Raw genomic sequence first — 13722 nt, forward strand, 5'->3', positions numbered from 1 at the left:
CAGATGGAAGATTTAAATACTGGAGGTTTAGAGATGACCGCAAACTGCCAAGAAAAAAGTTGCTTTTTTAAAAAGTAATGATCCTCAATATAGTAATAGAACCAGAGGAGAGATGAGGAGAACAGCAACTTTCAAAAGGGGATTGGATATATACTTGAAAAGGAAACATTTTCAGGGCTATGGGGAAAGAGCGGGGGATTAGGACTAATTCGATAGCTCTTTCAAAGAGCCGACACAGGCACAATGGGCCGAATGACCTCCTTCTGTGCTGTAAGATTCTATGCTTCTTCCCCGAAGGGACATTAATGAACCACTTGAGTTTTTACAACAACCCAGCGGCTTTCATGGTTACTTTCTGGTGCTAGGCCATAAATTACCAGATTTTTTGAATTCTATTTCACAATTTGTCATGCTGGGATTTGAACACAATATTTGGTTTGCTATTCCAGTACCTTAATCACTAGGCTACCGAACCCATTACTTAAAGTTAACAAGTTGTGATTTTTTTTGACTTTCTAACAAACTGTGACTTCCATGAAGTTAGTACAACTGATAACAGACTTAATGGGCTCGATTTTAGGGTCGGTTTTCCTGCGGGTTTCCAGCGGGGGGGCCCCGAAAATCCCGATATGCGGTCACGTGACCGGATTGCGCCGCGATCCCGACCACTTCCGGGTTCCCCGATGACGTGCGGGGCTGCGTGCGTGGCCCCCGCTGGTGGGAATCCCACAGGCAATTAAAGCCAGCGGGGTTCCACTTGAGAGTACTTACCTTGCTTGTTGAGGTCAGTTAATGAGCTGAATCAGCTGTCAAAAGAGGAAGTGTGGGATTTTACCTGCATCGCAGAGTGTTTCACACACTGGGGGAAACAGTCTCTCTCCAACCAGGCGTGTTGCAGCCAGCAGCCTGTGGCAGGTGCCAAGGTGCACTCCATGGGGGAGAGCCCTCACCCAGGCAGGAGGCCACCGCGTCACATAGGGCAATCCCTGCCCCCCACCACCCCCCGCCAAGCCAGAGGACAGACCGACACGAAACCGCAGCCCCAGTCCGAGGAACCACCCACCTACCCTGCACAACCCCTCAGACCAACACCTGCCAGATGGGTGGTGCGTGGACACCCTCGGAGGACGAACAGCATGACCAGCCCCAGCAGCCTCGCAGTCCACGCCGTCCGCCGCAGAGACGTGGAGCCCCCCAACACGGTGTTGTTGCACGCCCACCTGCACAGCAAGAGGGAGGGCTACCGCAGAGAGAGACGCATCGCAGAGGGCACTACCCTCGCCACAGGGTCCAGAGACCGAGGCGCAGCTCCCCGGACCTCTCTGAGCAGCAGTGCACACGGAGGCTCAGAGTCACTCGACATGTAGCCGTGGACATCTGCAGCCTCTTTCATGCCGAGCTGCTCCTGGCTGGCCCGTGCACCATCTTCCTACATGTCGCTGTCAAAGTCACCACTGCCCTCCCGAACTTCTCTTCCGCAGCCTTCCAGGGTGCAACCGGGGACATCGCCGATGTCTCTCAGTCGTCTGCGCAGAAGAGCCCTGCAAATACACCTACACCCACTCTGCAGTGACACAATGGGTGGCATCAGTGGTGGGTCCTCATAGTGATACCCAGGAGCGGGCATTATTGCACAAACCGGACAGGATTCGCGAAGACATGGCAGTAGTGGTGCCAATATAATGTGTGATGTGAGTTGTTCTGAAATTCAATACAGGTAACAACCATGACAAACCCTCCGACACCCTTGTGCACCCACTTCATGCTCACGAAACATTTGCCTTACGCTGCCTACTTCACATATGTGATGCATGCCATGTGGCTGCAGCACAGGTGGTGGCAGGTTGAGTGAGGCTGGCCGTGAGGGAGATGCACGAGAGGGTGAGTATGGGATAGAGCCATGAGATTGTATGAGGATTGGGTCGCGTGTTAGTGGCAGGATGAGTACTGGCGAGGTGAGTAGGTGGAGGTAAGATGAGGATGGGGTTTGAGTGGGTACGAGGGGTGATGTGACAGAGTAGTGTTGGCGATGCCGAAGGAGATGTGGGGTTGGGGCAGTGTTGTGGCAGATGGAGTGTAGGGGAAAGACTTCGTGTTCTCACTGTGGCTGACCTACTGAGGTCATTGCAGCGCCTCCTGCACTGTATGCAGGTGGGCGATATGTTGGTTGCGCAGGTGACCCCCTCTGCCACCTCGAGCCAGGCCTTCTTGGTGGCAGAGGCTGGCCGCTTCCTCCCGCCCGCCGGGTGGAAGATCTCTGTCTTCGCCCTCCTCCTCACCCCATCTGATGATACCTGGGGTGAGGCATCATTAAACTGGGAGCAGCCTTCCCCCTGGGCTGCTCCATGCTGTAATTTGTTCCATTGGTTGCAGCATCTGTCAGTGGAGGACTGCCCCTTTAAATAGAGCGCCTCCAGCTGACAGATCGTACTGCGCATGCGCAGCCCGCCCGACGCGCAGACCAGCAGCGCGGACCCCGGAGGAGCAGGTAATTGATTCCTATTAGTGTGTTGCCTGCTACGATCGCGCGGGCAACCCACTAATTTCACCGAGCGTGTTGACCACGCTCCCGAAACCCAACCCGCCGGAAACCCGCAGGCCTGGTAACATCGAGCCCAATATTTGTATCATTCTGCAAAGTAGTTGTGATGTGCATTTGTGGCTAGATTTGCTCAGAGAGCTTTCACCTGAGTCAGAATATTTCACAAAGCAGTAAACAGAAATGGTTTGATTTGTGGATAAAATTTCTTCTAATCTGTGTTAATCTTGGGTTCATCTGTATTTAAACACCTGATACCTGTGGTGCTCCAGGTTAAGCTTCAATACAAGCAGCATGCTACATTGCTTCACCTGTGTGAAACACTCCTGCTAACTCCCATTGCTCAAAGCGCATGATACAGCCAACTAAAACTATTTTTTCTATATTTTATTCCTAATTCATTTAAATATTTATGTCAAGAGTTTACATTAAATGTTCCTTTCATTCACAATTTATTATTTGACCTGTTGCTAACACAGTAAGCTATATCCCCAAAACTTGGTACTCTTCCAGGTCTACAACAGCCCACTGAGCTTATGGGTTCAAACAGTCGAGGGCACAAATATAACCTTTTCTCAGTCCACAAGGACCAGGCCAAAATATTATTTTGCAACAAAACACTAGAAGCACAAAGTAACAGCTAAACCAGTACTGACAATTAAGGTTAATAGGACTTTTCTTTATGAAGAATTATTTTAGAGTATGAAATTTGACTAAATTGTAATAAAATTATCTTAAGTTTACATTGTCCCAACATTGTACTTCATCAAAAAAGCTATTTTCTTTTCTTTCTTTGTTGAATTTGGTGTTCAGAGTGTCAGTGCTGGAGAATGGAACAATTTGTGTTAGCACTGAGCATGCCTAGGCCAGATAGCATGGTCAAATGGAGAGTAAAGCTCCACTTACTCTGCCCAACTATGTGAACAGCATCTCTTACCGCACCAGTGTGAGATTTTCTACTTCCCATGCCAATCACCTTCGTGGTTTTTCAAACTAAAGTTACCAATTTAATCTAATGGTTTATGATGTAATTTGAACCCTGAAATTAAGGTACCTGTAATTACTTCCAGGTATCGATTAGTTTCTATACACGCAGTCAGAGTTCAATGTAATCCAGTATCACAATGACACAAGATGCTTTAAATGTTTTGCTGCATCAAAGGTTTAATTTAAGTGCTTAAATTTAACTAGTTTATAATTTGTCTGAATTTCTAATTTAAACAACACATGAAGCAGCTACTGGTTTTTAATTAATCAGAGAACCATTGTCCAATCATCCATTTCAAAAAATTATGAGAAATCATATGGATAATTCTCCTGATTGACCCATAGAAACCAGCAAACCTCATTCCATGACATATTCTGTCAATGCCCTGTCCATCTACAATTATCATTTAGTCAGCTGTTTTGTACTTAATCATATTCACTCATGCAGCTTCACCCCACAGTGAATTAATTCATTGATTCTTACACAAGTTCCAGTATGCAAGTTGCAGGTGGGTTGTGGAAAGGCTGTGGGATGGGGCCTACTTAAGTTCCAGAATAGTAACTGGAATCGAACAGCTGCTCAAACAGGTTATGAAGGTCAATTTAAGGCAGACTTCTAGAATAGATTTGAAAATGCAATTTCTTTGTTTTTTGATGTTTTAAATTGTTAAATGGAGGAGACTCTTGCCATGACTGTGAAAATTAGCTCATTCATTAAAATAGATGATTGACTGGTTTGACATCTTTATCTGGAGGACAGATTTATCCCAAAAGGCAGATCGATTAGCATAGGATTTCTTAAAGCAAAATAAGTGCCCTTTACAATAATTGGTTTATTTATTGTGAAGTTAAACGTTATTATTTATATAGCAGAAAAATACAATAAAAACGGTTTGGCTGGACCAAAAAGAAATATTTCTTATTTATAATGCCTTTTTTCTGGGCATATAGTTTTTGCTTTCTCCTGTTTTCCTTTGCTACATCTTTCTGGCTGAAAGATTAGGACAAAACACTGGTTTCCAGGCATCCGCCAATACCACTCTAACCATCTCCTTGTAGGTAAGCATGCCTGGTCCAGGGCGACCTCAAAGATTTCCCTGACTGGTTATATGGAAACACCTGGCTTCGGCTTGATTCTTTACTACAATGATAAGCCTCTGAAAATTGCGAATTCACCACGTTTGAGTCAACTCAAGTTCCACATGCTTTTGGAACTCAGACCTGCTGCACCTCCAAATAAATGCTTTCTCATATTACCAATGAACAATCCTACCGGGAATGAACTTAAATGTTAAGTAAAGGCAATAGTTTTAGATTTACAATGGAAATGTTATTTCTTTACGCCACAATTCAAAGAATCCAAAATGGCAGTGTATGTTAACAGTTTTTGCAGTGATCTAACGCAGCTTTAATAGTGAAAGTGTGACACTGGACAAGATTTTTCTGCAGTCGTTTTGTTCTATGAAAAACAAATACTCAATTATTATTATTTGTAAAAAGGAAAGTTAAAAATCAGACATTGTTAAAAAGAAACATAAAGAAGTATTTAACATAATTACAGGGCAAATAACTTATTAATGCACTACACACAAGGTGGAGCTGTGTTTAAGACACCCTGTCCCTTTAAGGCCATAAAGTCTAATTACTGTAAATAAAAATAGCTCAATGTTACTCAGCAGTCCTGTTATTGCGACTTTCAGATTGTCAACCAAAAACGCAACAAGAAGTTTAGGATGATAATACCATCTTTTCACCCCAATATGATAGTGACTTCCTCAGTGAAAGTCGAGATGGATTTTACATTAAAAAACGGTACATTTAGTTAGCACGGATGTTACATTTTGGTACAGATACAAAATAATCATAAAATGCTCAGTGCTTCTGAGCTGCAGCCTGAACCTGATGAGCACATTCTAATCTGCAAAGTTCCCTCACGAGACAATTAAACTCTCAGTGATCCCAAGCTGTGTTTTTGTTTGGAATTGGACTTTGAGATAGGCCACTTAATACATAACTCCACTTTAACAGCAGCATACTTTGCATATTAAATGGTATAATATTCCTGTCATAAAAAAATACATGACCTGATTCACCATGGGAAATCTACTAGTAATCTATAAATATATTAAAATTCTTTCAACTGTGTACACTTCCTGTTGTCACACTTTCCTACTTCCCGTGCCATAATTCTGTTACGCCTTTTGACACCTAAGCCCCAATTCTAGCCTAACATGCCCATCAAGAACAGGCGGATTTGGGTCAAACGCCCAATTTACACCCTGTCCGATTTTAGGCTCCACTGACTGCAACAGAGCCAAAAATAAGGCAGGGTGTAAATCGGGCATCCAACATAAATGCGCCCTGTTCTCGTTCGGGCGCGTTAGGTTAAAATCATGGCTCTAGTGATCTCCTTGCAACAATTTGTAACACCTGAAGTAACACTTGCTCACATTACTTTTAAAGGGTAACACTGTAATGTCTATAAAAACCAAAATAATATTCCTGAATGCTGGAAATTTGAAACAAAATCAGAAAATGCTGTTAAGTCAGTAAGTCAAGCATTGCCCTTCAGCAGAATCATTGTGTTCTGACGAAGAGCAATACCTGAAACATTAACTTGTCACTTCTCACCACAGACGCAGTGCCTGATTTGCTGAGTGTCTCCAGCATGTTCTGTTTTTGTTACTGTAATGTCTATCTTTACTACTTTGAGACACTAGGTGGCGCTGCCACCCTCTACGTTACATCTCCTTCTCCTACAAAGCCAGAGATCCAACTGTTCACGGCCTTGCCCTTTTCTCTCTCGTCCTCCGCTCAATTTATTTTTTTCCAGCTGTTCCCGACTACCCCATCCCTAACATTTGTTCTCCACCTTCATCTCCCCTTTTCCTACCTACTATTTAATTTGTTTGGGCCATTAAACAGATTGCCCACAGACCTCAAACGAAAAAGTAAAAGAAAAAGGAAAAAAACATAGCATGCAAAAAAACAAACCGGGGACACAAAGACTGAAAAATCAGACCACACAGACAGATACAAATCAGTATATATATAAAATTGCTGGAGATACACAGACACCCCAAGACACAATCGTAATATACAGACATCATGACAAAAAGGTACATGAGCTGACAAAGAAAAATAGATATTGTGATACGAGACAGGGAAATCACAGCCGTACGAGAGACATACAAAAATCACAAGGTGAGACAACTCACCATAAGCAACACCATGAGAGAGCTACTAGTTATATATTAACAACGGTATATCTAGCACACACACTATCATGCTCAAGACATCACACTTTGTTACAGATGCAAAACAACTTTAAAATACTGTGTGCTTCTGAATTGCAGTCTGAAATTGACAAGCATTTACCAATCTGACCAAACATCAAATAAACTGATTAATCATTAGACTTTGTGGCCTTATAGGGACCAGCTCCATCTTAGTAGAACACTGCACATAACATGGCATAACACTCCAGTCTTTGTTAAGACAGTGCATCTTCCAGTCTAACACAAGCAACACGACAGGAAATCTACTTACCCGTCCATCTATTGTGTTGTGTTCTGTCCCAGGGCAGATCTTAATTCAGGACTCATGCATGAGATTCTTGAGCCACTTACTAGGAAAGAATAGCTGAGGTGGTTTCCCATTGCCTTCCTCACAATTTTTTAATCTTTGGAGTAACTTCTCTTTAATGAGCTGCAACCAAGACCAAAAAGCCCTACCGTCCCTTCACAATGGGAAGAGGACACCTGCACCAATTAGACGCGAGTACCCCCGATGGACGTCAACCCAGTATTCAGAGTCAGCTCTCCGGTCTCTGCTTGTTGGGACTGCCTGGAGTGCAGCCCGAACCCAATCCTTTTGACTCAAAGGCAGGAATACTACCACTGAGCTGGTGATCACTCTGTCCAGACACGAGTAACCCCCAGAAGTCAACCCTGTATTTAGAGATCATGTTCTAGTCTCCAATTGCTATGGCTGTCTGGAGTGGGGCTCACACAATTTACTTTCTGACTCAGAAGTGGGAATTGTACCACTAAGCCAAAGGCTCACTCCTAAATCTACTTATATAGATATATATTTATAATCTACCTATATAATATAAATTTTGCACATGCGTGCTCTTCTTGTCTACAACCCTTACTTTTGGTTGCCATGATGTTGGGTGGATCTATATTATCAAATTTAACACTGAAGCTTCCAAATAAACATTTTATAGTGGCATTTCCCCATGTAAGCAGTTTTCTGTCATTGTTGATGACCTAATTTAATCATTGAAAAAAAAATATCTGCCTCCTCAGCAGTATCTCTTGTATTTCTACTGTACAGGTCTTTTTTCTTTTTCTCCCTTCTCATTTGTCTTGGGTTTTGTTCATATTGCTGCTGAATTCTGGCCTCCTTCATCCGTGGGTCTTTGCTCAGCAACAGCCGCCTCCAAGCCAGGCTAAACATGTAGGTTCAAATAATATGCTGACAGATGTGAAAAAATAAGCTACTATCAGTCATATACACAATAGGAGAGCAGTGCCATTAAGTCAAGTCAGTAAATAAAGTTGGACAGACAAACAAAGAAAGAGAAAGAGTGAAGAAGATAGAGAACTATACAGTGTGAAAAAGGAAGATAGATGTGCTATCATGAATGTTTTAAGAGTACATTTTTTCTCTTTCTAGTTCTGCCCATTGGAATGGGCACGAAACATATTTGTAGAAATTTAATTAAATTTCACATCATATGCTGCAGAAAATAAAGCAACATTTTTCAGAATGTCAGTTACTTTACAGATTCTTAGGCACAAAACTACAATAATTCATTCAGTACTGGCTTTATCTAACCAGGCGCTATTGTTGGATTCACCTAATGGACCAATCAAATCTCAGAAAAGCAAGTAACAGAGGGACCCAACTTTTATGAGGGGGGGGGGGGGGGGCGGGGAGGAGAAGGAATGACCAGAAGGCAACAAAAAATAAAAGTAGATTCTAGGGAAAAGTAGGTTAGAGCACTTCACCTCATGTTTAATTATCATTAATATTAGCTGCTACAAATTCCACTACTTTTATAGGTACAAATAATACTGTAAATTTAAAGGCCAATGATGAAACTCAATGATGAAAAAGTCACTTTATACTATTGCAAGCAATATGACTGCCTCTTTACAATTTAAATAAAATTACTAATGTATATCATCAAGAAAGCAAATGCTTAAAACTGTCAACAAGAAAATAACTCCCTCAAGTTCAGTACTCGGCCATAGAATATATTGTTACTGTGACATATTTATAATTAAAGGTTCTACTAGCCACTCTGTTGGATGTTTAAGTAGTTATCTCCTGGGTGGACTGAATGAACTTGCAGCTTTCAAAATAAAGTTTTTCTTTCATAAAACATCTGCAAAAACAACTTCCTGTAAATTGCTAATGCCAATTACAAAACTGAATCAGAAGAACATATAAAACCACATAATTTCTTAATTTACATATTATTGGAACTACATGAACATTGTAAATGCTTTACACTGGTGCTAAAAGCCCTTTAGGTACTTCATTAAGAGACTAGTGGGTAAAAAGGAGCATTCAAAGAAAATATTACTAAAGTCAGATGATATCAAAAAGAGTAAAACTTCAGCCATCTAAACCGCAAGATTTCAGCAATTTCAATTAACTGTTTATCATCACTTTTTTAAAAAAACACAAAATACAGAATAATGTTCTTTGGAATGGCAAAAAAAAATTAACTCTGACCGGTTGGCGCTTTATGGACGGCTTTAATTTTGGCAGGAGTGTCAACCCAATGCTAACAACCAGTACACTCCATTCAACTCATGAATGATGACATCCTTACTGAAGGATTAAATCAGTCATATCATCTGTCGAAGACTGCAGAAGATTAATGGATTAGCAGTAAATAACACTGTTCTGTGTATTAAAGGGTTACGCTTATATGCTCTTGATAAAATATACTGACAGAAACACATCCCACTTCAACAACTACTTGAATTAATATATTACCTTTAACGTACAATAATAACCTAAAGCGCTTCACAGAGATGTAATCAGAAAAATATACGCTGAACTAAAAGAGGAACTAGTAGGAGGGATCAAAAAATTAGGTTTTAAGGGGGATCTTAAAATAGGAGAGGGAGGGATTTAGGGAGGGAATTCCAGAGGTTGGAGCCGAGGCATTTGAAAACACAGTTGCCAATGGTGGGCTAAAGGAAGGGGGATTGATACACAAGAGACCAGGGAAAGGAGAGTTAAGGGGTGGGGGGGAAGGGGGGAGGGAAATTGTAGTGCTGGACGAGATTAGATATAGGGAGGGGTGTTTGAATATAAAGATGAGAATTTTAAATGTCAGCCATTGGGAGACCAGGAGCAAGGACAGGGGTGATAGTTGAGCAGGAGTCGGTGCAGGACACGGGCAGCAGAGATTTGGATCAGCTGAAGTTTATGGAGGGTGGAGGATGGGAGGCTGGCCAAGAAAGTATAGGAATAGTCGAGTCTGGAGGCAACAAAAGCACGGGTGAGAGTTTCAGCAGCAGATGAGCCGAGGCAGGGGCGGAGACGGGCAATGTTAAAGTAGTGGAAGTAAGCATGGTCTTTGTAATTTAGAGAATATAGGGTTGGAAGCTCAGCTCGAGGTCAAATATTATGTCGAGGTTGCAAACAGTCTGGTTCAGTCCAAGACAGTGCTACAAGGGGTTGGCGTCGGTGGCAAGCATAGGGAGTTTGGCCAATCATGCACTCATTTCAAAACTATCAAAATTAAAAGTATATAATTATTTCTCTATATTATCTATCACAGTCAATAAATTGTAAACAATTTTACAACACCAAGTTATAGTCCAGCAATTTTATTTTAAATTCACAAGCTTTCGGAGATTTTCTCCTTCCTCAGGCAAATGTTTCAAGATCTCCTTGAAGCGTAGGCTTCAAGGAGATCTTGAAACATTTGCCTGAGGAAGGAGAAAATCTCCGAAAGCTTGTGAATTTAAAATAAAATTGCTGGACTATAACTTGGTGTTGTAAAATTGTTTACAATTGTCAACCCCAGTCCATCACCGGCATCTCCACATCATGACAGTCAATAAAGGCAAATTTGTTTCTCACAGCTGACTGGCTTATGAGCCAATTATTTCTTCATCTTCATAAAACAGCAAACCATCAGGGGGAAGATTTTCCTGTTTTCTACCCCCAGGGATATTGAATCACCTGGTCACAGAAAATTGTCCCTTACGAAAGTTCACACTTCCCAACCCGATTTTCCTGTGTTTGCTATGCCCAGGTTCAGGAACAGGAAAAACTTCCCCAGTACAGTAGCGGGAATCATAGGTATGTTTGATTTTTATACTTTATAACTATTACAGTTTTGTAACATTTTCCCTCACTTCCCCTCCCTCATTGACAGGGACTTGCTCAGCATTTTGTTCCACAGCCTGTTACATTCTGCAGCACCTCCCCCCATTCCCCCAACCACTCTATTTAAGCAACATGAGATTCTTGAACCACTTGAGCGCCAACCCGCATCTCCCGCACAAACCGGACCTGTATAATATTGCAAGTTTCAGAACGCCTGCTTTAATTAAAACTAGTTCAACCTCAGGCCTAGGCCCAGCCACAGAAATTACTCCTCCACACCTCACCTCACCTGCCTGCCCGCCCGCCCCAGGTTCCAGCTCTTCTATGCCCCGACCTCTGTATAACAAAATCAATTTAACATAATTAGAATAATTAATCAAATGCTTGCACCAGCATTCTCTCCTGCTTCACTCCTGACACAGCTACCCTGCTCCAATAATCAGAAATCACTTAACACACTTCTTTCATTACTTTAAGTGACTCTTCACTGTTGCAGTGATTGTATCAATACTTTAGTGTAAACAGCCTCACGCGCACAGCTCACAGCAACAATTATATTGCTACCTAAAATTAACTTGTTTTCTTCATTTCGTAACTAACTTGCTCCCCACATTTTAAAAATCAATTCTTCACTGCCGCTATTAATTAAATTTCTCTCTCAGTTTATTAGTTTATGATATCACAACTGTTATTAGATCCCACCCCCCAAAAAAGAAAGCCCGTCTGACTTATGATTGACCTGACCACTGATTTCAAGAATGACAGCAAGTACACCTTGTGGCCCGAAAACAACACAATGCTGCACTTTAGCAGCAGAATAACGCATTGTGCATTTTATGATATAATGCTCCTGTTCCTTTGGCTTACCTGAGCAGTACCACTGGAGCTCTGTTAATGTACTATAAGAAAATGGTACATCTTACTGCATGTTTTTCCATCACACTTGAGGCATACATTTCCAGATATCTGTGTTACACTTATATCTGATTGACAAAAGTGACAAATCGGAACTAAATAGGGGGAAATGCACCAATCAACATGTAGCAAGCTGGAATGAATGGTACCAGACAGCAATTTACAAAAAAAACCCATCCAAAGATCAGTCAAAAACAGGTGTCAATAGCAAGAGGAAGGAGAGCCAAACAAATTGCTCCAAATGGTTTTTGGAAATCCCTTTGACTGCCATCTTCAGTTCTCCATTAAGCTAAACACTTACTACTGGAAACAAAATTTGTAATATAAGTCACAAAATATACAAGAAAATCATTAAACTTACCGATCTACAGTTGATATATTAAAAGTCACATTTTTTCCATCACACTTTGCTGACTAGCTCAAAGTAAAACAGCAGCAAATCAGAATTGAAGAGATAGGGAACATACAAATCAAAAGCGAGATAAGTTGTTATAAAACTGCCATAGAGAAATTACTACGGCCTTATGAAAACAACCAATCCTGAATGACCAGTCAGGAGAGCCTACCAAGTTAAAAAAAATAAAAAACAAACATGAACCAATTAAATCATTCAAAACACTTTTTGAAAAAAATTTCTCTGCCATTTTCCCCATGGAAATTGAAATTTCTAATGTCCAAAATAAAGTTTTAAATAAAATTTTAAAATGTACATATTTCACAATAAAATGATTACATTTACCGACTGAACCTACAAAATATTTTTTTGAAAATGCTTTTGATCACCAGCTTGACTCATGTGAAGGTTTGTAAGATAATAAAGACCTAAAAATTACAAAACATTCCATTTTTTATGATTGACAGCAAGACTGGCCATTGACAAGGTATAACAGAACATGCCTTTCATAAGCCTCACCCTCCTTCCAGCACAGTGGTTGAAAAGTACTGGCAGCACAAAGTCAGGAAGGTGTTATTGGACTTTGAAAGTCAATAGTAATTTGGGGGCAGGGGTGTATAAGAACATCAAAAGAACATAAAGCATGAACTTTTGGTAAAGTAACTTTCGGCAGGAAAAGTTGTACGTACAAAAGTTTTTTTTTAAATGCAATATGCATTTCTTAAAGGAGCCACATGTGTATTTATTGTTCCAGGAACATACCACTCACTCCCACAATCACTTTTTTCACCTCTCAGGAATAACATTCCCAATGTCCAGGCCCAGTTTTAGATGTTTGAGGCCCCGAGCCCCTTGCATTCCTACAAAACCCGATCAGCAATTGAACACATTGCTCCCATCCCCTATAGTACACCACTCTATTACAGAAAAGATTTATCCAGCCACACGGCCTGAATCTTCCTTCTTTCCCCATGTTACATACACAGATTTATTTAAGTAACTGAGAACAAATGTGTTTCTTTATCTACCTGCAGTAAGGAAAACACTATTTATTTTCCAGGAACCAAAAAAACATTTCATTCACAGTCTCTGAACAAATCTCTCACAAGCTTCTTTCCAGATCCTTTAAATGCAAATACACATCCGCCACCACCCTAACACCCTCCATACAACTGTGTAACCTTCAATTCACTGCGAGCAATGCAATGGGAATATACATCTATATAAGATAATTAAAAATCTTATGTCTGCATGCAATTGCTTGCAACTTTTTTCATTATAAATTCCTATATCAATAACTTATGTAAACTTGTCACGTTGTAATTACAGCCTCAGCCCTGTGGAGGCACTACAGTATCATCACTGGCAGGAGAATCTAATTACAGTGTAACAAGTTTACAAAGGCCATTTTCATTATCAATGTGGCTATAAGAATCTATAATGGAAATATAAAAATAAGGACAGAAAGGTATGACATTAAAATGGGGACTGAATTACATTAAATTATCCCCTGTCATCTTAC

The 13722-nt window shown here is 41.0% G+C and overlaps 1 protein-coding gene across 9 annotated transcripts in view; it reads right to left on the reverse strand.

Annotated features, from left to right (window-relative positions):
• Positions 1–13722, reverse strand: part of agtpbp1 (ATP/GTP binding carboxypeptidase 1) — a 399257-nt gene that overhangs the window by 175976 nt on the left and 209559 nt on the right. The window lies entirely within an intron of this gene.

Source organism: Heptranchias perlo, chromosome 4, assembly GCF_035084215.1.
Source record: "Heptranchias perlo isolate sHepPer1 chromosome 4, sHepPer1.hap1, whole genome shotgun sequence".
NCBI lineage: Eukaryota > Metazoa > Chordata > Chondrichthyes > Hexanchiformes > Hexanchidae > Heptranchias > Heptranchias perlo.